This window comes from Onychomys torridus, chromosome 5 (genome assembly GCF_903995425.1).
Source record: "Onychomys torridus chromosome 5, mOncTor1.1, whole genome shotgun sequence".
Lineage (NCBI taxonomy): Eukaryota > Metazoa > Chordata > Mammalia > Rodentia > Cricetidae > Onychomys > Onychomys torridus.
The window spans coordinates 29,942,365-29,968,144 of record NC_050447.1 but is presented as its reverse complement, the minus strand read 5'-3'; the positions used below and the strand labels follow the sequence as shown (position 1 = coordinate 29,968,144).

At 38.3% G+C, this 25,780-nt stretch overlaps 1 protein-coding gene across 6 annotated transcripts in view; it reads left to right on the top strand.

Annotated features, from left to right (window-relative positions):
• Cdh11 (cadherin 11) overlaps positions 1 to 25,780 on the top strand; it is a 162,843-nt gene that overhangs the window by 83,122 nt on the left and 53,941 nt on the right. The window contains exon 3 of one of the 6 annotated variants that reach the window (XM_036187126.1): positions 11,422 to 11,464. The exons of 4 other annotated variants lie outside the window; for them this stretch is intronic. The gene's annotated coding sequence lies outside the window, so the exon portion shown is untranslated. Of the gene's footprint in view, positions 1 to 11,421; positions 11,465 to 23,812; positions 23,998 to 25,780 lie in introns of those variants that run through there. One more of the 6 variants, XM_036187127.1, reaches the window with a different exon arrangement.

The window sequence follows — 25,780 nt, the reverse complement described above, 5'->3', positions numbered from 1 at the left end:
GGCCCAGCCAAGATGTTCTATGGTTGGGGGAAAATGCCATGCAGAAGCAGTGGTGGGCTGTGGTGCACAGAAAGTCACCCACACCCCAGGCACTGCATCCATGTGGAGAGAGAGTTTATTATAATAGGAAGCTAGAGAGAAAGACAGGGAGAGAGGGAAGGAGAGGGGAAGAAAGAAGGGAGGGAAAGCATAGGTGTGCACACTTCATGGCAGGGAAAGGAGGAAGGGGAAGAGAGAGAGAGAGAGCAAAGGGGGAGGAGATTTTTCTTAAAGGGAACCTTAGGATGGCATCACGAAGATGCTGGGCGGGTCCCCAAGGGGCTGGTCATAATACTAACAAGATACCCCAGCACACACCAACGATGTACAAAACAATTTGGGATTATTGATGATGACACCTGCTTACATATAGCTTGTAGTCAGACAGATCTCTATAGCTTTGTGCTCTGACAGCCCTTCTGTCTGTTCAGTAATGGCTGGAGGTCGTTTTAGTCCTGAAGAGAAGCTGGTTTGCCGAGAGGGTGTTGTCTGGATGAAACTCCTGTAGCAGATTATCTTGGCCAAATGTTTCCTCTTTTTTGAGCCTTGGCTATCTTTTGTAAACTCAGAGAAGTCAGTCAGGGTGCGGGGGTTGCCTTTGGGGTTTTGTGTTCCACTGAAAAATCTATGAACTATGATAAGTTGTACCAAGATGATCAATGATGTGTGGTTGGTATTAGAGTAGGTTAACTGGCTTCCTATTACAAAATAATGACAGTAGTTCAACAGAAAAAAATAAGCCATGCTTTGCAGTTACTAATAAGGCTTCCCAATCATGAGTATTCCTTTTTCAAGGGCAAGCAATGCCATGTAAGAAAGGCTAGCTTTCGGGCTTTTTTTTTTTTAAAAAAAAAAAAATTCATCTTTAGGTAGAATGGGTCAGTAGTACAGCTGAGGACATGAATTCGGGTTTCCCAGGCTAGGGTTAAAGCTGAATTTTTCTGTTAGAAATAATCACATTCTCTGTAGATAAATGATTGAATAGGCAAAATGTAGAAAGAGAAAGAAAGTCAGGGAGATTTCACTGGCATGTTGCATACATCCCTGACACTTAATTCCTACCGCATTGGCCATTGTGGGGAAGGAGAACAGAAAGAAATACTGAATCCTTTGCCTAGTACTCTGAAGCTGGTGACAAAAGGCAGGGCTTGAGCTGATCCTTCACATCCAAATAGAGATTTTTGATCTTCGGTAGGGGATCTACCTTCTCCAAGATGTCATGCTTGTCTCTCATGGGATTATGCATTACGCACATGGCAAGTCCTAGGATGGGGCTCAGCTGACTCCTTGAGGTCTCTACTTTCTCCCTAACTGACAGATACCCAAGGCCACAATATATCTTGTTTCAGTGTTTTCTTTTTAAAACATCTTCATCTGCCCTGTAACTTTAGTTCTGCTGTGTGTCTTACTATCTTACATTTCGTTCTTTCTAGTTTTAGGCAGAGTTAAATGACTGCTTGATTGAATTTAAGATTGTGACTGAAATATTTCAGTGACCCTTATGTTCAAAGTTCATCGTCCATTAAGGGTGGGAATTTGTCATTTGTCTTTGAATTGAAACCTTTTGGGTTCTGTCTTGGGAGAATATGTGAAATTTCTGAAGTTGTCAGGAGACATTACATTGCAGAACCATAGAATATGCCTCTACATGATTTGTGGTATGCAGTGATATGTTACCACACAGAGAAGGACTGGCATTCATTTTGTGACTTGATGTTATCTTCATCAGTAAATTCGAATACAATGATTTCTAATGTTGGCACAAAATTCATTTCTTTCACCAAAAACAGCAACCTATGTGGAGGAAAATAGTCAATGTTCCTACAAGCAGCTGTGGTTCAAATTTAGAGTCTTCTAGTTTTCTTGCATTCCAAAGCCAACCCTATGCAGCCAATTACTCATCATATCTCTGACCTGATAAAAGCCACAGGGTAAATCAAGCAATTCTTTTATTTTTCTTCATTAAATTTAATTTTTTTATTCATTTTTACATACCAATCATAGATCCCCCTCTCATTTCTACTCCTCCTCTCTCCCACCCTTCATTCGGTTCTTCAACAGGGTAAGTTCTTCCACGGGGAGGCAGCTAAGCTGGGTATATTCAGTTGAGGGAGGACTAAGCTTCTTTCCACTTTATCAGGGATGAGCAAGGTGTTTGACCATAGGTAATGGGATCCAGAAAGCCACCTCATGCACCAGGGATAGATTCTGATCACATTACTAGGGGACCCTAAAACAGACCCCAGCTACACAACTATCTCCCTTATGCAGAGGGTCTGATCCCTATGTAGCAGGAATCTTAAAAGTTCTTATTAATAAAATCAATCCTGAGGCCAGTTATTAGGGTAAACGCTGAAAGATCAGAGAAGCAGAACAAGCTACAGCTACCTCACCTCACTAGTTCCTCAGCTGATCCTGTTTCCTCAGGCTGGAAGCCTCTGAGTCCTCATCTGAATGAGTCTCAGCTGAACTGCTGCTCAAAAGCCTGAAAGCTTAACCAGCCAAATGCTTAACCAGCCAAATGCTTCTAATTTCTGGTTCTCATGCCTTATATACCTTTCTGCTTTCTATCATCACTCCCTGGGATTAAAGGCTCGATTTCTGGCATTAAATGTGTGAGACACCATGCTTGGTGGTATCCTTGAACAGATGGATTTCTGCTTCTGGAATGCTAGGGTTAAAGGCATGTGCTATCACTGCCTATCCTCCATGTTTAATATTGTGGCTGTTCTGTTTTTTCTCTGACCCCAGATAAGTTAATTAGGGTACACAATATTTGGGGGAACACAATACCACCACATCCCTGCAGGTTCCACATCTGTAGGTCTAAAGTTCTTGAGTTCCTTTGGGCTTTGTTCAGTTGTCTTTGTTGATTTCCCCATCATGATCTTGACCTCCCTTTGATTTATAAAGTAAATGATAAAACAAACTAAAAGTAACATGGCTATTAAAAGAAACTGAACAGATTAGGACACTTGCAAAAGTCCAATATTAAAACTAAAATCTTTAAGATCAGTTGATGATTGCTACAATGATATGACTTTGGGTAAGTAATAAAACCATTTAAAGCTTTGAGCTGGGCAATGGTAGCTCATGCCTTCAATCCTAGAACTCAGGAGTCAGAGGCAGGTAGATCTCTGTGAGCTCCAGGCCAGCCTGGTCTACAAAATGAGTTCCAGGACAGGCTCCAAAGCTATACAGAGAAACCCTGTCTCGAAAAACAAAAACAAAACAACAACAAAAACCTTTTAAAGCTTCAATTTCTTCATCTAAATGATGTGAGTAACATGAGTAAAATACCATGAAACTGGAAGCACATTGATGAAAGGAGTGCACTTCACACAACACTGGGCTTCAGATAAGAACTTCACAACTTTACCTCACTGTCATCACTGGATTTCTACTCATTCTGCACATAATTCTGCACATCAAGGACACTGAAAACTAGTCTCTGTGAGAGGTACCTTTTCATTTCTCGAGAAAAGATTTCCAGCATCAGCTCTACTGTCAAATAACAACTATATACTCTCTAGAATCTGAGCACTAACAGCTATATCTGGCTTATTGTTAGCTCCATTGATTAAATGAAGAGAAACAATAACCCTCACCTTTGTCATTCATCTCATGTATAAAATGATCAAATGTTCATAAAAGTTCTTTGTCAATTACCAAGTACACCAGAACATGATATATTATCTTAATTTCTCTACTAAAGGTATGCCATAAATAGTATAGATACTACTGGAATTCATAAAGCATTTGGGTCTTGCTAAGCAAGTATGTATAAACTGTAGTTAGAGTTTCCTGCCTGGCCCAGTCAGGACAAATCTCTCTTACCCGCCAGTCCCATAGTCGCTCAGACCCAACCAAGAAAGCACACAGAAACTTACATTGTTTACAAACTGTATGGCTGTGGCAGGCTTCTTGTTATCTACTTTTTCTATCTTAAATTAACCCATTTCTGTTAGTCTATACTTTGCCACATGGCTTGTGGCTTACCAGTGTCTTTACACGTTGCTTCTCATGGCGGCGGCTGGCGGTGTCTCCCCAGCCTTCTACTTCCCAGAATTCTCTTCTCTCTTGTCCCGCCTACACTATCCTTCCTGCCTGGCCACTGGCCAATCAGAATTTTATTTACACAGAGCAATATCCACAGCACTTCCCCTTTTCTTTTTTTTTTTTTTTTAAAGGAAGGTTTTAACTTTTACATAGTACAATTACATATAACAAAACAATTATCTAGCAAGAATTACAGTTTCAATGTTAAAGATATCCTATCTATCTTATATTTGTAAGTCTAAGGTTTTATATCTAACTTATCTTTTATCATAACTGAGGAAATTATAACTATCTAGCCTTCAACCACATCAAAGACCTCAGAAGGATATAATATTACCTGAGAACCGGGAGAAGGATGCAAGCATTTTTCGGGAGTCTTGCAAGAGTAGACAGAAACAGCTGGCAGCCTGGACAGTCACCTAATGTTTCTTTGTAAAGTTGGGGCATTTGTCTTCACCCCACAGGGCTAGAGTCTCTTGGTCACTTCTCTCAGAGTCCTGTAGAATGTCTGGCATTTTCCTCTGCGAAGCAGGAACCTGAAGGACCATTTTGTCAAGCAAAGTTTAGTGGTCACCTTTTTATGGGTCCTGCACGTACAGTCGATCAAGCAGTCGAGGCAAGAACAGTTTCTTGCCCAAATGGCTATTTTTGACAAGGTGAAGATAAGATATGAAGTGTCTTCAATGCCCATCCTCGTCTTTGAAGTAAATCGGTGTTGCCAGGAGCAGACATGTCTCACTGTCCAGAAAGTCTAAATTTTAAATGCCATATTCTGTAGGTCTTTGAAGTATTTGAAGATTACCTATCTATGAAATATGTCTATGTATGTTTAGAAGACATAACTAACATGGCTACGAGTATGATTATCACAGATGATTAATTATTAATCTATTTTTAATTATCCATTACAATTTTAAATGAGCTATACAAACACAATACCTTAAACACGAGTAGAAATATATACATAGTATAACAAAATTAACTTTAACTTTGTATCAATAGACTAAAATCTATACCAATGTAAAACATTTTAAACAAGTTGTTGCTCTTTAGAAATAAGTTCCTTCCTTAATCTACCCTTTCATCCTATTATATCTATATCATATCCCCTTTTTATCTTTAGAAAGAGATTGCATTTATAATCAACCTGTTTAAAATAAAATAGTGGTTTTTCTCTGTCCTGCACCAGAGGGCTCTTCTGATTTGGGACACAAGAATCTCTTAACCTTTTCTTTTAGCAATATGTCTGTGTTTAGAGGAGTGAGCCAATTCCATCTCCAAAGCCAGCTTGATAATTTTGGGAATGTGGGCGTAGTTTCTCTTACTACTTCCTGCTGGAGGGGGGCGCTGTATCTTATGGGGACACAAAGAAAATTTTAGGATTATGGAGTAGTCCATTAGGGTGAACCTATGAGCCAGTTGCCTTGAAACCATTCTGGATGTCAGATCATCTGGGCCATGGTGTCATCGGAGACCTTTCAGGTGGTCTTGGCTGATCAAACCTGATATATCTTAATCTGGAACAAATCCACAGCCTCTGGCTTTCTGTGGAAACAAAAGCAGAGACTCTTTTCCAAAGCAACATATCATTATATCCAAATTTCGAAGTCAAGGTACCTTTAAAATTTACATATTTGTTTAACTCAACAGCTTTTATGATCAAATCTTTTTCTGTGGTTAAAAATCCCAAAGACAAGACAAACCAGATTCTCTGTGTAATATCCATCTTTGTAAGACTGAAATGCCGCTGTGGCTGGTGGCTCCGCCCACCTTAGCTTCCCAACATGGCGGTGGTACAGTTTACCGCCAGCTCTGGGTCTGGAGCCATGTGTACCATCAACTATCAGAAGCAGTTCTATTAAAGCAGCGCATAGCCCAGAAATCTTTTTTTTTTTTTTTTTTTTTTTAAACTGGCAAAGGCTAAATCTACCACACAGCAGAGTAAAGTGCCACTTGTAGACTCCTCATTCCCGCCGCACTGCAGGTCAGACGCACATGCCAGGAACCCGCCACAGTAGCTCAAACCGGCAGGCTGCCGCTAACTTGAGAGAGACAAGTAGGAAGCTGTTTTTAGCTCCGTCTTAGAATCTTTTTTCTCAGGTTTTAGGTGGAAATTCTTGCCAACACGTTGGGCGCCATTTGTAGTTAGAGTTTCCTGCCTGGCCCAGTCAGGACAAATCTCTCTTACCCGCCAGTCCCATAGTCGCTCAGACCCAACCAAGAAAGCACACAGAAACTTACATTGTTTACAAACTGTATGGCTGTGGCAGGCTTCTTGTTATCTACTTTTTCTATCTTAAATTAACCCATTTCTGTTAGTCTATACTTTGCCACATGGCTTGTGGCTTACCAGTGTCTTTACACGTTGCTTCTCATGGCGGCGGCTGGCGGTGTCTCCCCAGCCTTCTACTTCCCAGAATTCTCTTCTCTCTTGTCCCGCCTACACTATCCTTCCTGCCTGGCCACTGGCCAATCAGAATTTTATTTACACAGAGCAATATCCACAGCAATAAACCATTAGCAGATGGGCTGGTAATGCAACCTTCTAATTTCAGCTTCAGCATCTGCTCATTAAGATCCACTTTCTAGCAGTGGCCTTCCAGTATATGCTGTGGATGCTAGCAGGCCATAGGTCACATTAGTTAGCTTTGATATCCTGTGATTCTGCTGGGTTTGGATTCCAACAACTGATGTATTTTGTGACTTAGGCTAATTGCCAACCATCTTCTGGATTCCACTTCCTCATTTGCAAAATAAAGGTAGAAATACTAACCTCATTGAGAACCTGAGGAGAGTAAACAGGATAGTGACCACGAAGACAGAGGATATTCCATAGTGCAAGGGACCAGAAAACCTCCTAACTACAGCTGAATGCTTTTCTATGATTGACAGATAATCTCTTTTCTCTTGTCAGGCCATTCAGTAAAACACTAATTAGAGTTTGTGTCCTCCCCTTTAGTTAGGTTCCTAGGAGCTCAAGGTCACAGCCATCTGAGTTCTGCCTCTCCACTTCTTGTCTTTCACTAGCTCAGTTGAATGTCAGGTTCTCCAAGTCAGTTCCAACATAGTGAGATTTCTGCAAATTCCAATGCCTCTTCTTGGTAAATTGAGAAATGGGAAGAGAATAAGAATGGACGAAATGGAGCAGAACAGATCAACCATTAAGTCAGTATGCACAGTCATTCCCTATAAATGACAAAGGACCTACATAAACTCTACCCACATGAACAGCCATCTCACTGTAGCCCAGCTAAATCCAAATTCATGCTACCAGAATAAGAATTAAGGGAAATGTAACATCATTAAATTTGGAGATCAAGGCCTTGATGCTGATAATCATAGGAGACAGTTATTTATTGAGCATGTATTAGATGCAATAACTACTACCATGTTATAAAATTACCTCATTTGACTCTCATATTAATGCACAATAATTTCAGTTTCCAAATAAAGAATAACAAAGTAGGTTGTTGGTCAGACTACAGGGAGCTGGTGGTGAGAGAGCAGGATGCCTGGGAGATGAGGGACATCAGATCACTAGGCTCTTCTCCAGTCTTAGTCTGCAATTTGTCCTTCTCTGTTTGTATTAGTGTCTTGTGGTTGCCATAGTGACAAAGTACCACTTATTCATGGCTTAAATAACTGAAATTTATTGTCCCTCAGTTCTGCAGAAAGTATCAAGTCAAAGTATAGGCAGAATTGCTTTCTACTGTGGGCTTTGAGGAAGAGTGGGTTCATGCCTTTGCCTTCATTTTCAGAAGGTTCTCACTTGCCTTTATTTGTAACCAATCATTTCCTGATGTCAGTTCCCCCTTTCCTATCGCTATCAGCCACATTAGATTCTCTTACTGAATAATTTGATAGTTTATCTTAACTTGACCATATACAAAGATCCAATGTTCGAATAAGTCTATATTCAATTTAGTAGGAGTTAGGACATCAACTTTTGGGATGACAAAACTGACATTGTAATATCATTCAATCTTATTTCTAGATATTCCTTTCAGGCACAATGTATTGGATTTATGTCTTTTTTTTCCTTTGCACCATCATTCACGAAACACCTACTGAAGTGTGCTTGCATACACAATACTATGCTCCTGGTAGACCTAAGGTGACAAACTCAGTACCTCTGCTCTTTATCTTTATGAAGAATCTCATGCTGATCATAGTACCAGAGCCAGACTTTTCATCATTATCATCGAGTGACTTATCTAGGGAGAGAAAAAGTGAGCTCAACTTAATTTTTCTCAATAAACCTTGAGAGAATAACCAGAAGCCCAATATTAATATTTGATGGCTCTTATTTGCATGTTCATAGCTGTGATTTCTGTGTGGCTTTGCAGAGTTCTTGCCACTCTTATGTGTGGTGAAATGTCATTCCAGGCTTCTCAGACCACGCTTCACAAGCAGGATGGGCTTAACCAGGGCATATCAGTTATTGGATGGTAGAGTGATTAGCCTGTGCTCTGCTTAATTAAGCCTTAGTTAATGGGCAAGCATTTCTTTTAACAGGCTTGCTGTCACTTCATCAGTTATTTAAGGCAGTTCATTTCACAGCAGGGGGAAAAGAAAGAGAGGAGGAAAAAAAATCCTCATTTGCTCAAACTCAATTGGTTTGAGGAAAAGCGTGGCTGTCTGGAAGGTGCCTAATTGCTGCTGTGATCATCTGCTTATTCTCTATTTAGTCCCAGCATTCTTATTGAAACGCTAATCAGGCTTAGGTCTCACCTCTTGATGAATGATTTTGTAAAAACTTGATATTCGCCATCTTAGCTAGGAATGTCTGCATGCAAGTCTAATGCAGCTGAGGCTGAATGGGAGGATAACTAATGCCCTTAATTTTACAAAGAGGCCCAGGATTTGATACATACAGCACACATCGGGGAAATCAGAATGAAATTAATTTCCTTCTTTGCATAGGCATCACCTCTGTTATATCAAGAGCTACTTTTCTTTGGATGTTTTTGCTGGAGACTCAGGGAATGAAAGCTTGGCGTATGTGTGTGGGATTATTCTTATCACGGGGTCAAATTCAGGTTATGCCCTTTTATCTGGTGTCAGAACTTGGGGGACTTAAAGTTTTCTAATTCTGTGTGTCAAGGGAGGAATAACAATAACTCTTCACAAGACTTCAAGGATTAAATATAATTCATGCTTCCAGCTCAAGGTCTAACATGGTTGATGTACAATATAATGCTCACTCTTCCAATGTGTTCTCTGTTTGCTCCTGCACTAGCTCTCAAAATGTAAAACACAGATATTTTGTTAACTTCAAATAGTCAAGACACATCCTTAGTCTGAGATACTGATGCTGTGCTCATTCTGGGTTCTAGTTTAATGCATCCAAATGAATGTTGGAAAACTGAAACAGTTTAATGCATCCAATTATTTTGACTCACTGACACAAACATGATAGACATTTGGCTTTTCTTCTGCATGCTTATCGGACTTTTTATCCATCATTGCCAGCTTCAGCATAAATATTTTCTTTACTTATATTAATCAAAGAGATACAGTTGCTCTTTTTATTATTTTATTTATCACTTAGTAATCTCGTGTGTTTTTCACTGCCTGTCCACATACGTTACTTTACCCCTTTCCTGTACCTTGAATATTAAGTACTTGTAATTCATAGGCTTGAATTCTGGTGATCACCTACACATAGGATCTATTTTCAGTGTTTTATGTATTTGATTATGTTGTTCCTTCTGCCTGGAGTACTATTCCTTGCAACATTTGGTTCCTTCAAATACATCAAAATTTAATCCAAGCATCCCTGTTTGCCCACTAACCAATCCCTAATTAACTGTCTGTTAGCAGCCTGGTTTGTATGACTCCCCTCTGAACTCTGCATCAGCCCTCATCAAAGTAATTTTTACATTGTACTTGCACTTATCTAAGATCTGATCTGCCTTCCAGCCTACACTATCAAGTTGTTTTCTAATTTTCTAGCTACTTTCATGAGATATCACCCTCTTCTCTCTCTGTCTCTTACCTTACAATACCAGGATCCCACTCAGCAGCCCAAACCTTGGGAATGAATACATTTCGGCCACTTTGCAACACCTGGTAATAGATATCTATGAGTGCTGCTTCCTGAAAAGACCTCCGAAGTTGTTCACTAATCCAGTATGGCAGTGCTCCTAATGCGATATAAATGATCTTGACTCCAGGATTATAGTATCAGTTGTTTTCTGAAAACTGTGTCAACCCAGAGGATGAAAGAGAACCCATAATTCCTTAACCAATTAGCATCAAAGATAATCCTTTCATCCTTAGGTCTTTTACATTGCAGGTCATTTGTCAATAGGAAGGGCTTTTCTCCTTTCTCTAGGGAAATCAGATTTCAAATAAAGTTCTTTGACCTCAGAATGGTGGATGCTAAAAGTTCCCAAACTGTCAGCTTTTCTCCAGATGAGATCTCCTCTGTGCTGTGAGGCAGCCTCTTTGGGGATGAGACAGAGCATCTTCAGTTCACAGAGATGAGAGTTGGAAAGAAACTGACTCTGAGATTTAGAATTATAGTAATTTGGAGCTTGAAGGTTGGTTTACCTGGCTCAGTTCATTGTTTTAGTTTCCAATTGGGCTAATAGACAAAAATATAGAATACCAGTTAAAATTGGATTTCATGTAGAATCAGTGATATTTTTTAGTATAAATCTCTCAAACTATATGAATGTCAAGGAGCAAAAACATTAAGAAAACACTAGTGCTTCTTTCCTAGAACAGGAATTTAATTAGAAGACTGGTATTTAATTTTCTGAATCTGATTGTGTTTCCCATGCACGTTGACAACTTGGGCCTTATTATAGGATAGTCTAGATATAGCAGATATTATATGGTTTTTGAACCATTAGCTAGCTAGACTTTCTGAGTCCCAAGGCACTATTTGTTATTAAAGTCTTATGATCCCAAGCGGGAGTCTTTCAAATTCATTACATTTTTTTTCAAATTGATGATGATTATTGCTAGGATACCTTGAAGTCTTTTTTTATTTCAGCAAAGTCAGTGTTGGTTTTTATGGGTCTCCAACTCTCAATAAATGAGTCATCTTAAGATAGTTGGATCAAGAATATTTGTCAGAACTTTCTCAGTTATTCTTGCTGCAAATGTCAGGGGAATTTTTTTCAAGTACATCACATTATTATATGTAATAATTGAAATTTTGTTGTGTAGGACACTGAACAAGATGCAAAAGGAAATCTACCATGCACAACTGAAACTACACCATAGAACAAGGAGAAAGCATTAGTGGGGAATTTTTTCATTTGGCCCCAGTATGTGGTGGATAGTCTCACCATATAACTTTGATTTCTGCAGGTTCACCAAGTAGCTGATTCAAAGTTCTTCACTTCAGTAACTGGTAAGGGAAAGAACTGTCATCACTCTTCTGCCACCACAGTGTCTCTTTTTTGAGCTCACCTTGTTCCAGGATGGCTTAAGGGGAGAAAGAAAACCACATCATGATAGCAAAGCCTTTATGACTCTTTGTAGAACTTCATTTTCATTTTTTCTCATTTGTATTCTCAAAGTTCAATGCCAGTGCCAATGTTTTTTTTTTTTTTTATTTGTAGTTGTTTGAAGAAGAATTTTCTTCTTTAAAATATTTCTAAAAGCATGTCTACTGTGTTTTCTCCTGATCCCAGGAACATTGGTCTCCTTTGTCTCTTGGTTTGATGCTATCGTACTTTATTCAAAGTGACACCGCCGTCCTTCCATTTCAAGAAGCCAATACTCTGCTCACTATATGTTAATCAGTGTAACACTTAAATCTTTCTTATTCAGGAGGAAGGTATTATTTAAATATCATTTACTTGCACAAAATTGTTTTATTGTGATAAAAACTCCATAAGGTTTACCTTACATCTTAAATCTGTATTTGTAATACTGCTTACTATAGATATAATATTGTATAGTAGGTCTCTAAATATATGCTCATTTTGTTCCACTGGCATTTGTATCTGTTGATTAATGAATTAATAAGTCCCTCACCCCTTCCTATCTCCAAACAACAATTAGTTTAATATTATTAATTTCAGTCTTTAAGATACTTCATACGAATGTGACCATGTGGAATTTGTTTTCTTTTGATTATGTTATTTCATTCTATATCATATCCTGAAGATTTTTTCCATGTTGTTGCATATTGTGCAAGAAGATCTCAAAACTCTCCCAAGCACTAAGAGCTGGGCATTTGTTTTGGTGGTTATACGGTCTAGAAAATATTAACAGAAGAAAAGCACTTATACTGAACAGCGGTGGAGAGTTTATTTCATCCTGTACCATACAAAGTGACACTCAATAGCATCTTACAAATATGCAGTCATAGAGTCAGCTGCAGAATGCAGGGAATGGAAAGACAGTGAGACATGGACATATGCATCTTGGAGAGGGTGGTGGTGGTGCTGTTTGTAGATATGACTTTAAAACTACAAACACTCTTAAAATCCTTAGACTCTTTGAACTGGTTCATCCACAGAATGCTCATTTAGTGATGGTGCATTGACACAGCAGAGATACATAGACACAAGCAGGACACAGCTTTTATCTTCCATCTTCTCAATCTAGATACAGGTGGGACCCCAAGTCAGAGGCAGGCTCCAGGTGTTAAACAAGCAGATCTCAAGCTCCCTAAACATTTCAGCTGGGTTCTCAGAAGGGCAATGGTTACAGCAATGACCAGACAGTTGGTTTCTGAGGAAACATGGCCTGAACTTGTGATATAGAAAGCACAATCATAGGAAAGAGATGGGGTAGAGAACAGCAGTATGTCTTCATTCCATTTCTACCTTGAAAGCTTCTACCTATGTTTTCTGAATCTAGGTACTTTGTGATGTTTCATGTAATCCTGAACATATCTTCACTTGTCTTGGTGCTAATCTGTGATATTAATTTGATCAACTGGCTTGCTCTGGACCGGTTAGTCATTTCCTCTAGGTGAATATTTATTGATTCAACTAACTTTTCGTACTGACTTCCTCTTCTTTCTGGGAGTACAATCTAGATCAGAGTAGGGTAGAGGGGTTTGAACCTTGGAGACATCTTACAGTTATCTAGAAATAAAAGAGATGAAGGATACCTTGGTGTTGCAAAAAGTCAGCACAATTTTAGATTTAGATTTAGATTTAGGTTTAGATTGAGAAGCAGTGGGAGCCTGCGAACCATGAGACCAAGCCATGTTCCAGTGGTTTCCATGTTAGATAGCCTTTACATGCAAGGATGTATCCTTTTAACATACTTTACCAAGAAGGCAGCCAGTCTTGATAGGCAGTTCTTGGTTTATTTATCTTTCACAATCTGATTCTTGCTTGATTGAAATCATTGTGACTCAGTAGAGCTTTCCCTTAGGAAGCGTTGCCAAAGGGCATTTTCCAACCAGTGATGCCGTAGATTGCAAATTTATCCTTTCAGAAATCTCATTAGAAGATGTAATTGGTCAGTAGGCTGCAAGATCTCTAAACCACAGGCCAAATCTATATTTGTCCTAACATCACTTAACTCTTTTTTTGTGAACAACATACCCAATATCTTGGACAGTGATTAGCTCATGACATCACATGGAACTGTCTCCTGTTAGGTGGGCTCCATTTGCTAGAATGTACGTACTATCTGGCTGACTTCCTAGTTTCTCGAACTGCTGGGATCTGTTACTTATTAGCACATTCTTAGGAGACTTAGACAGTGAGGGATGCACAGCAAAATTCTGTTCTAATGTGAAAATGGTCCAAGAAAGGATTTTGAAAAAAAATGTCATGATTTATTCATTTGGAAACTGTTACAAGGAGTGAATTAAAATGGAAAACATCTGTGGTATGATGGAGGATTCTTCTAAGCCAGTGTGGTCATCGCTTAAGTTAAAGAATATAAAGTCCTGTAGGAGAACATCTATTGACTAAGAATTTCAGGAACCCATAAACTACTTGACCACAAAGAATATATTTCATTACAATTTTGTACTTTACTGTTTCAGAAATTCCATTCTGCACCAATATTTCTTAAATGGGTATCATGTAGAAAAAAGAGTTAGCTGGATTCTATGTACCTCCTAGAGGCAAACATTAGGAATATTACAATAGAATATATCTTTGCAAAATGCCAAAGAATAGATAAACAAGAATTTCTGAGTGGGCCATGTATAGCTTCAAAGTCCATTTTGGGACCTTGGTAGACAACTGAAAAAAATTAGTGTCCCATGCCCTTTAATTTTCCTTATCTGGACAGTAGAAGCAATGAGACTACTATGATAAAGATGCTGTAGAGAAAATGATTCAGAATGGAAGTAAAGCACATGTCCCAGTCCCTGTTACACAGGAGATAAGCAGTGAAAAGAAGCTGATTGGTAGATGATGCACTAGCAGGCTGTTCTGTAAGGTCAAGAAAATGATCCACCAACCCTTGCCCTTCATTACCCCCAAAGAGAGCTTAGGGGAGCAGGAGGTCCTGGCTGGATCAGGAACAGAGTGGGAGAACAAGGGAAGAGATACCATGATAAATGAAGAGCCATTGGAATAGGAAGAAGCAGAGTGCTACAAAGGTCCCCAGAAATCCACAAAGATACCTCCACTATAGACTACTGGAAATGGTTGAGAGAGTGCCTGAACTGACCTACTCTGGTGATCAGATGGCCGAACACCCTAACTGTCATGATAGAAATCTTATCCAGTGTCTGATGGAAGCAGATGCAGAGATCCACTGCCAAACTCCAGGTGGAACTCCTGGAGTCCAATTGGTGAGAGAGAAGAAGGATTATATGGGCAAGAGATATTGAGACCATGATTGGAAAAAGCACAGGGACAAATAGCCAAACTAGTGAAAACACATGAACTGTGAACCAATAGCTGAAGAGCCCCCATGGAACTGGACCAGGCCTTCTGGATAAGTGAGACAGTTGATTAGCTTGAACTGTTTATGAGGTCCCCAGGCAGTGGAACCAGGACCTGTCCTTGGTGCATGAGCTGGCTTTTTGGAGCCTAGGGCCTATGCTGAGACACTTTGCTCAGCCTTGGTATAGGGAGGAGGGGATTGGACCTGCCTCAACTGAATCTACCAGGCTGAGCTGACTCCCCAGGGGAGACCTTGCCTTGGAGGAGGTGGGAATGGGGGGGTGGATTGGGGATGAGGAATAGGGGGGTGGGAGGAGGGAGGACAGGGGAATCTGTGGCTGATATGTAAAATTAAGTTAATTATAAAATAAAAAAAGAAAGAAAATGATCCACAATGGCCATACTTGGATTTTGAATGAATAGGTGAATTGAGTGTACCAAAACCAAAAATGAAGGAATAAATATCAAGTAGCAAGTAGATAGAGTAGGTTGCTAGTAAAATGCCAATGTAACTGACAGAGAGTCTGGCAGAGATTAGGGTAGTTTGATTGGAACAGCAAGTAATTAACACTGTCAAGTTGGGGACTTACAGATAGATAGATCAGCCAGGAAGGCCAAGGCGGCCAGACTTAATTACCCGCAGAGCTTCCTCTCAGGGTTGAGCTTCTGAACAGAGCAGTGTCAGAAATTAGGAGAAGGGGAAGCTAGAGAATGAAAATGATTAAAATTCCTATATAAATATATGAAACAATTGAACAATAAAAATAAATTAATTGAAAGTACAATTCTGGGAGCTAAAATAATCTTAAAAGATCACAAAAAAGCATTCAAATCCACAAGATCCCAAAAAATCTTTTGGTGGAAGACCTACTTATATATTAATGAAACCCAGAGAAATCAATTAATATAAAGAAAACTAAACAAGATACACCATAGCTGAATTACTGAAAGCTAAAATGAAATGTCACATCCAGAGAAAAAGAAATTAAATGATGTCCAATGCCTCATGAGAAAAATTTGCAGCCAGAGACAGCAGAATAATATCCTTAGAGACCTGAAAGTGTAAAAGAGCTGCCATTTCCTATTTTTATATTCAGGGAAATATCCTTCTAAAATAAAGATATCTTTGGTTAATGGAAATTAAGAAGATGCATTGCCAGCCAACTTTGTAATATGAGAAATGTGAGGATAATTCAGGACTTAGAGCCAGCTGGGAATCTGGCCGCTTCAGAAGGAAAGGGCGGCATGAGAAGGGGAGTGCGTGGACAACTGAGAAGACCATCTTTGTGTCTTAGTTTCTTTAAGATACAAAGACTATTTAAAACAAAAGTCATATTCATAGCTATTTGAGAATACATGAAAATACAGCACAAGTGGTAGTTACTGTAGAAAAAGAACCAAGCGTTTCAACAAACCACTGCATTTATAAAAATTCTAAACTTTTCAAATTGAGGAAGATTGTATAGCTTCTAATAGACCTCTGGTTGTAGGTCAAAGAAAAAGAAAACAGACTAGTTGTTACACAATGGTCCTTTCTTAAAAAATAACTGTGTCTGGCCAGTGAATATTCTGTGGGGATTTGTATGAAACAGATATGGGGTTGAGGGAGGGGGCAGATAGAATGCAATGTTGCATAATGTTTATATTATATTTATTAAAAAAGATTTTCTGTTAGATGAAACAGAATAACAATGAAAATTTAAGGATTATATAAAGGAATACACACACACATACACACACACACACACACACACACACACACACACACACACACCTCTGGAAAAGATAGCTTATATCAATTTCCCATCAGCTTTGCCTCTTCTCATGATTGCTTCATTCTCATCCCATATCATGGAAAACTTGAATGGTCCAGAATTTCTACAGAGGATCTTGTAATTTGGGTCTCCTTAGAGCCCATGACTCATATATAATAGCTTTCCTATTGGAGTCATACCTCCACCCTGTGGCCACCACACAGCATCTCACATGGAGGAACTGAGGTCAACCTCTGAGTCTTCTCATGGGAGCACAATAGGATTCACAGGTTCTGGGACAAACAGAAAGGAAGTGTACAGATATAAAAGGGACTTGCTTGCAGTAAATAGGAGATTTTTTTTTTTTAATCTGAGAAAAATGAAAGAAACACCTATCTGTTCTGCAGTAATAAAGAATAATTTACATTTATCTACACAGTGCTGAAGATTGAAAGTCAAAGCCTTTAAAATTAGCTTAAGAAGTCCAAAGTGCCATGGCTGTCAGCATTTTTCACCCTTATTCTCACCTACATAACCCACATTATACCTTTATTAAAGCTTCTTCACCCATTATCTTACTTGAACCTGAAATTAGCTAGAGAGCAAGGGAGGTCAGACAACATTCATCTTGTTCTTCATACAAGAAAACAGCCTGGTTGGAGGAAAGTGAGTTGTCAGTTGTCAGTGTTGCCAACACATCCTAAGTGGAGGCCTCCTCCTCATGCCAGGAGATTATGGGCATTGAAGCAAGAATTTCATAACCTGCTGAGACGGAGAGCCCACTAGGTATCAAGATATCACAAATGCTTTCGCTTTTCTTTATTTTTTATAATAAAGCAGAACTGGTTTTCAACAAGAAATTTCATTGAATCTAGCTTTCTGCACTCCGAGGAATGTGCAGGGTTTCAGCTCAGGCATCCGCACACACTGTAGCCCTTCCTACTTAGATTTTTCTGCTGATTTCCTTTGGAGAGCCACCTGAGCAACAATGCCCTTCATTTCACAGACATAAAGACTGGGTTTTGGGAACATAACACAGTGAGTTAGTGGCAGATCTTAGAAACCTAATACAGCTTCGTTTGTGTATCTCCATCAATCAAATAAACATTATCTGTTTCAGAGGGTATTTTCACAACTAAGACAAAGATTGACTAACAAGACAGTTTGCAGGAACTTAAATACTTACTTGAAATATATGAACACTGATTTAAATGGGACTAGTATATTGAGACACTAGGTACTAAGTCTTAAAATTTAAGAGCTATAGACAATGGAATTCCCTTGGATCTTCAAAAATACTATATTCTGGGCTTAATTTATTTTTGTTTGACTTAGTGCATGGTAAGGAATTTTGTTGGCTCCCCAGATGATTCTACTGTTCAGGCAGGGTTGAGAGTAGAATGTCTAGATACTCAGTTCCATGAAGGCAAAATCAGTTTCTTCTATGGTCCTTTGTATACATTATGAATGAGGTAAGGAGTTCATCACCATCTACGTTTATGAAGAATTTAAGGTATACTACATGTCTTTGTAGGGCCAGAACACAATTGAAATATCCTATTTGAATATATTAACAGACAGTGTGATCCAAAGAAAAGGAAATTGTTGCTTCTACCTAAGGGGAAGAAGGGGGAAGAATGTTTCTTTGCAATAATTATCGCAGCAATAAATTAAAAATAAGGTATATGGGTATATGTATTTTTTTGCCAGAAATGTGTTTAGAACAACAGATTATTCTTCTAGGAAAATCAAAATCCATATCAGTAATTCTCAATGGAATTAACATAGGATTATAGAAAATGTAATTAAATGAACCACACCATCTGAGACCCACAAAAGACACTTGACATTGCCTTTGAAAGTCCTGTGTATCCTGTGCTGGGCTCAGCTTCAGCAAATATTCTACAAACATAGGAGGCACTGATGAGTTCTCTGTATCCCATTGCTTTTCTTTCATCAGGACTTAAAAAAAAAATACCATTCTTTTTGATAAACGGCATTAATTTACTGGAAAAAAAAATGGGTTTTAAAGTTTGGATTTATTGAAACAACAATGAGATAATTATGAAGCTTTCTAAAAATAAGTAGTTAAGACATCTTTGTAATATACACGGGCATATAAAAGAACCATTTAAATATGTTCCAGGGTTTATTTAGACTGCTCTGAGCACGATGGGGTGGTCCAGACCTCTGAAAGAGCCCACCCACATGCTGGTTAAAATCAGGCCTCTGGTAATTGAAAGCAGCTTGACTGCATTCCTCTCTCCTCTTAAGGTCATCCATGCATTAGTTTAGCTGCAGTGATGCCTGTGGATCTCAATGGATAAGGTCATAGAATATATGCTTCTGACAGAAGTTCTGGTTCTAAACACTACAGGCGCTATCTTCTCTGGTGGTGATCAGTCAACAAGTCCTTGTCAACAATGAAGCCCATCTTCAGACAATCCTTCCTCTCACTGTTTATCTATCAGAAAACAGACTGTTTCACAGTAGCTTTGTGCAGGACCTCAGGTACCAGGGAGAATATGAAGATTAATATCTCTTGTTTCTTTTGACCCTGGCTCTGAAAGGAACACTCAAGTTATCTAGGGATGTAGTTCCCTTTTTGAATCTGAGTTTCTTGTTTCCATAGAAATGGCTTGAACGAAATACTACATTTAGGGTGGGAGACATCTATGCTATGAAAATTGTCTTTAACCTCCTGGTATTTTTTCTCTCTCTCTCTGGAGTAGGGAGTTCAGGTTTTGTTCATGTCATCTAGTTTTAAGTGTTACCCATCACCTTTGTATTTCAGTTTCTTCTCTTGTCTAATGAAAGGAAAAATAAAAACCTTAATAGTTGAAAGTCTCTACCTTATCATCCAAATCTTAAGTTCTGGAAATTAACAAAGTAACAAAATCTCCCAACCTGAAACAGAGAAGTCAACATTGGTGACAGTCATTCAAAGAAGATCTTTGGGAGGAATTCCAGTGGTTTCACAAGATCAAAGTCTTGGTGACAGGACCTGCCTGTACTGAATCCACCAGGTTTAAATGAATTCCCAGGGGTGCCTTGATCCTGGAGGACTTGGGGATGGAGGGGAGAGGCTAAGGGAAAGGTGGGGGGGGGGGCAGGAGGGGGGAGGACAGGGGAACCCATTGCTGATGTATAAAATTTAAAACACATAATAATAAAGAAAAAATAAATAAATAAGAATGCAAAAACTTGAAAAAAAAAAACCACCCCAATGTTCTTTCATAGTATCCCATAAGTTTGGGTGTGTGGTGTATTCATTTTCATTGATGTCTAGGAAGTCTTTAATTTCTTTCTTTATTTCTTCCTTAACCCATTGGTGATTCGGGGGAAGGTGGGGGTGGGGGCGGGAGGGGTGAGGACAGGGGAACCCAAGGCTGATGTATAAAATTAAAACACATAATAATAAAAAACAAACAAACAAACATAAATAAATAAATAAATAAAAACAGCAAATTAGGTTGAAGGAAAAGTAATGGAGGAAACAGAAGAAGATTGGTAGAGAAAGACAGGCAGGATATATTTGACCAGAATATATTATATATATGTATGAACTTTTCAAACTAAAAGTGAAGATTTGTACTACAGTTCAAAAAAATCTGTTCATATTTTAGGTCTTTTAGAATTTGTTTTAGGATAGTCAGTAGTGATAGTTATAAACTCATAGCTTTGAGTATCTACTAAAGTATTGTTGATGCTAGAAGAATCTAGCAAAAAACAGCCATCTAATAAATATTTTTGAAAGAAAAATGAGGGAGAATGGGTTGGGTGGCCAATAGAGATATTGTTTAATTCAGTCTTTCATGCTGAATCTACATTTGTTTCATTGTTGACAAAATGTTAAACAGTGTTTGGAATTACCTTACTGTATATGCATCTCCTAGAATATTTCTGACATATAGTAGACATTCACTGTCTACTCCTGGCTACTCAACTCTTAAAAAGTAGCTCCTCTGACTTGTGACGCAAGAATGAAATATCCACTGAACCAAAAACAAAATAGCAAAACAAAACAGAAACAAAGTAAGATAGCTTATTACTTTATATTTTGAATGCATACTACAAATGACCTGATGGAGGCATTCAGTATATGATAAAATTTGTTGTTAAAATTAATTTATTTAATATTTTTACATTAAAAATGTCTTTTTTTTTTTCTGAAAACACAGTTTACCTATGTGACTTCTGTTACAGTTTCTGTGCATATTTCTGGCCTACTTTTTGTTAAACCTATCACAGATGTTAGTCACTATGTTTAGTGATGCCTGGTAGAAATACTGGTTCCTTGTTTCTGCTTATGTGCAGTAGTGAGTTCTTGGAATCTTTTGGAGCAAGTACATTACTGTATCAAGGCTTTAGAATGTATTTTGTTGTTAATATTCTTTGTTTTTTTTTTTTTTTTTTTTTTTTTTTTGGTACTGGCCATGTTCTGTGTAACAACAATGGGGAACAAAGGAACACGTTCTCTTCACAGACTGAATTTTTGTGCTTACCAGATGATGAGTGACAAGCACAGTACCCTTGTTACATCACTTCTTTTTAAATCTTGTTTTCCCTATTGAGGCTGGACTGATAATGTTATCATTTTCAGTATGGTGGCCTGAAGACTCACTGGTGCTGATGTACACAGCCAGTGAGTAGTAAATTAGCTGTATTCGTCCAAGCCCTCTGACACTGGAGCTTATACTCAGTTTTGCCACTGCTGAGGAATCTTAGCTCTGGTTCTCCAATATTCCTCTGAGAAGTTGGATACCATTAATATCCTTGTCAGTAATCATCGATGCATTCTTATCATTAACCAAGAAAGGCCAACTCTTCTTGCCTAGATTCAGGACTGGTTCTGTCAGGAGGCTTCTCCTTTGCTCAGTGGCGGGAGCACTATTCTCTAGATTTTAATGAAATCGATGCTTGTGAGCCTTCATGTAGTTCTTAATGATAGGCCTACTGGCTGGCCTTACACCATTACGAAGGGTTAAAAACTCCCATCCAGGGAAAGTTGTCCAAAATCTGACCTACAGATACTTTCAGACAGAAACATTCAATGGACTATTTCTGTCCTTCCATTTTAGAGGAGAAACTTGGTTCTAAGGAAGAAGTACTTTTTCTAAGTTGTACAGTCTTATACCAACAGAACCTAGATATGCTATAGTATATGCATCTTCACTTTTGGTCTAGAGGATATTTGGTCCAATCTTCGCTGGAAATTCAGAGATTACAAAAGGCATTTTATACAATTGCATTAATGCTCTTTATGGTGGCAATAATTCACTTTTGGTCAGAAAAAAAGAACTGCCAATTCTTTTCTCTCAGATTATCATACATTTCTACATTTGCTGTTGGAGTGATAAAACAACTCTCAGGCTAGCTCATACACAGGAGGTAGAGTCATCTTATAGATAGGGTATTGTCCAGTGGGTTTGGCCCCATGGTAATGGTAAAAGAACAGTCACCTAGGTCTTCAGAGAATCAAGTTTACATTTTTGGTCATTTGCATGGTTCAAGCAGAGATGCTATATTTTCTCTTTTGCTTCTAATTGGTTTGGTTATGGCCTTGAATTTATTGAAACCTGGAAAATTGCCTATCATTTTGTGGCTGCTCTGTCCTTCAGGTGCCTCCTAACCCTAATGTGCCAGGCCCTTCACTGATTACAAATGTGTTCTGCTGTCTTTCATTCAAATTCCTGGGAATTCGGATTCCCCTAGCCTGTCATTCAGATATAGATGATACTGAATTGTAATGATCAACAGTTAGTTTATGCTTTACTTGTCAGTGTAGCAGGAATAGTTTACTCAATCATAGTTCAGAGTGGTAGCAGACAAGACATTGGAGGCTATGGATATGGCTGTTTGCTTTGAAGGGGTTAGGGCTGGCAGCTACTACAGGAATGATCGATGTGTGACAGCATCATGTGCCAAGCTGACAGCAGTTGCAGGTTCCTCTGTGCTTTGTATCTAGTGTTGTTTGTGTTGATGTTTCATTTACTACTTAGACCATGTTCCATCACTCTTTGAGGAAGTGTAAGGGTCAGAAGTACACTGATGCCTATGTACAAGGTCCCATCCAGGTTTGACCCTGAATGAAAGAAGGGGCAAATAAAGATCACTTTCTACATATTTACTGTTTGGAAACAAAGAGAAGTTTATACCTAATCCTTTCATGTAACAGATGGTGTTACATTAAGCTAACTATTTGCTCATCATTACCACTTTGTGCTGGTCTTCCCTCAGATAGTTTAGTTCATGCCAAAGAAAAGTTGGAAGTAAAATCTATTTCTTCCCACACATACCTATTCCACATGACTATTAACAGTCAGAGAAGACACTGCTAACAATATTGCTTCCTGTAGATGTATTTTATTTATATTAATGATTAACATTTAGAAAATCTTACAATGAAAAAGACTGTCTTAAGAATTGAGTGGAGCATGAATAATGTTATTTTTGTACACATTGGACATAACTATTTTATGGCTTAAACATGATTGAATTATTATGAGACATGAAGTCTTAGCTTAGTTTTCCATTGAAACGTTATGACCAAGAAACTCCAAGAGTAACATATATTAAGCTATACTGAAAATGCAGTGACATGCTGTATAGCAAGCCCTCCCATGCTGGACAGTATTACAAAAATTAGATGGCTTGGAAAGGATGAAACTACTATCACTACTTCTACTTAATTTTCTGAAATTTGTAAGGGATTTAACCAGATTTTGGACCAAGGTTTGCACAACTCATAGGTTATCAGATGCTATTCCTAATTCTAAAACTGTGCTTCCATAGTTCTTTTTTGTATCTGGAAGGAAAGAGTGAGACTTACCTTTGAGCCTTTGTAAAAATTTCATACAAGTTTGGGAAATCTCCTCATTGATGTTTACTTCCTATAACACACTATAGTATTTGATTTTGTCATTTGACAATGGGTCAATGTATATCATGATTTTTTTTTTATAGTGCCCACTGTATATTTTGTACCTGAGAAGAAGTGGTTGTTCTAAACTTAGACCTTGCTCTGCATGCAGAAATCTGAGACAGAGAATTATGTTTCAACAGTTCTTGTAATACTTTCTCTCTCCCTTCTCTATGATTTTCACAGACAAGGCATAATTCCTGTGATTTGATTTGAAAGGAGAGACCAGCTCTGCATTGAGTGATGAGATCTGAGCGGGGAATAAAATATTCTTGAATTAATTTGCATAATAGAATTCGATTGGTTACAAAGCTGTGTTTGTTGAAGGAGAGACCAGAGTCCCTGAGCTCACCCACAAGGGAGCATTGCAGATACAAAAATAGGATTTTGAGCTCTGGTGAGAACCTTGATAATATTCTTAGCATAATGATAACCTGTCTTTAGCTGTAAATTAGCTAGCTAGCAATAAAAAGAATGGGTCAATGTGTCTGATCCTTCCAGCTCTGTGGGGAGGAAAAGGCTGAAAACCAACTCTGCTTGCTTTTTTGCTAAGTGTTTTTGTCTTTCATTCTCTACCCGATAACAATTTTCAGCAGGAGTCCAAATATACTTAAACACCCATATATGTCATATTCTTTTACGGGGAGACAAAAGCAGGCACAGCAGGAATGTTTTATGCTCAAGGCGCAGCCACTTATGACCAACTATCTGCTCTCCAGAGAGGAGTGAGCCTTCCACTTAGAACTGGTGATTTTGCAAATCCATTTTCCTATCATGTTATTACTCCTGTGACTTTCAACAACATTTCTTTTTCCCTTCAAGCAATGTGCTCCCATCATAAAGTGAAGTCTTCTTATATGTGTTAGTGGAACCCCAATGCTTAGGCATCCTAGCCAGCTGCTGGAAAGTACATTAATGGAAAGATTACTCAAGAACTGCCTTGGGGGGTCTTTATTAATACTAATTAGAGCATTGATATATTTCCCTAATTATTACCCATGTCAAGGTCTCCCTAAGGGGGCAGCTTCCTATTAATTTCTATGTGAGATTCCTGATAAATTTCTTCCGTATTCATCAATCTTTTCTTGAGATGCTCCATGTCTTTCTTACAAAAATCCCAGAATTAGATAAACAAAACTCCTTGAATATATCATTTAAAGTCTATCTTTAGAAATTATGGGATACAAATTTAAGGATAGAGAAATAAAGATTTGCTACACCACATTGTAAGACTTGATGGTGATAATTTATCACCTCGTGTCCATCTTTCCTTTGGTGACTTTTATGAAATGCTTTCTCTCTAACTTTCCAGTTTGACTAATATTTTAAAATCATAATCTATATACTCTCTATATAAATCAGCCTCCTTTATCTTCAATTGTTATCATGGTAAGGTGATTTTGTAGACATAGAGCCGTCTTAATATGTTTGGTCCTTGGCATCCTCTTAGAGATCCTGGATCTGGTAAGGGATGGAATCTATGGCTGACAGGTGTGAGAAGCATCATCCCACAGGGTCAATCCCTTATTTCTCCCTGGCTGACTCTAAAACCTTAGAAAAATGACTTCATTTCTGTGTGTTTTATTATCCCACTTGCATATGTAAGGGAGATGATGATACTATTGTGCTTTGTATGGTTCTTGTGGTTAGTTAACTCATGGAAACTCCTAAGCTTAGGCAGATAACACTAACATGTGCTAGCTGATTTTTTTTTTTTAAATCGTAGTCTTTTTATTGCTATACATCCAGTTCCAGCAATTGAGAACATATATCCTGCATTCTGATAGCTTCTCGATTATTCTTTTCATTTCTTTATGCACTTTAAAAACAGACAGAGGGAAGAGAAGGTAATGTTCACTTGTTCAAAATAGACATTGAAGGGCTGAGTTCAAATCTCAGTCTAGTTATCACCAGTACCTTACAGTAGCACAAGTTGTGTTTAATTTGTCTGGACCACAATGCTCATATCCTTTAAAACAGAGCAATCATGGTTCCCATTAATGGGATTGACATGTTAATCAATAAAGTAACTTAATAATTGTGACATTTTTAGAATGATGGCTAATAAAAACTAACTTGCTCAATAGATTTTTATTCTAAAGTGAATAAATGACTTAAAATTCAACTTACATAATTCAAGGATTAATTACCAAGATAGCTAATATATTATATTTGGTCAT